At 53.9% G+C, this 438-nt stretch overlaps 1 protein-coding gene across 1 annotated transcript in view; it reads left to right on the forward strand.

Moving 5' to 3' along the window:
* The window catches only part of DPH1 (diphthamide biosynthesis 1), a gene marked incomplete at its 5' end in the record, with an annotated part of 5107 nt that overhangs the window by 3149 nt on the left and 1520 nt on the right, over window positions 1-438 (forward strand). The window lies entirely within an intron of this gene.

Below are 438 nucleotides of genomic sequence, written 5' to 3' on the forward strand. Positions count from 1 at the left end.
TGAGGCCACTGAAAGCAGATGAAATATCAGGAGTGAAAGGCTGGGCCCATTTGGTGAAATCTGAATTTCTTAGTAGGTCGTTTGTTACTAACGGGAGGCGCACGTCAGGTTTATGGCGCTGGTGAAGCTGCCGAAACCCGAGTGGGATTTGATTAAAATTCTCCTCGTCAAACAAAGCAACAAATCAAAGATTTCTTCATAATTGATGAGGCGGGGGTGGGGGGGGAGGGGTGGGCAGTGGAGCATGAAGCCGAGCACGGAGCCCAGGCTGTGCTGGTTGTTGGAGGGCTGCGGTGGGACACTCACCTTGTCCCTATCCTTGTGCCCTCCTTGCCCCCTAACGAACTGGCTGGGCCCTGCATCAGCCAAGGAAGAGATGCTGTGTTGGCAATTAGTGCTGATGAGGGAGGGGCATCCTTTGGGACCAATACAGGGGGC

The sequence above is a fragment of the Buceros rhinoceros genome, unplaced genomic scaffold, assembly GCF_000710305.1.
Source record: "Buceros rhinoceros silvestris isolate BGI_N320 unplaced genomic scaffold, ASM71030v1 scaffold27072, whole genome shotgun sequence".
NCBI lineage: Eukaryota > Metazoa > Chordata > Aves > Bucerotiformes > Bucerotidae > Buceros > Buceros rhinoceros.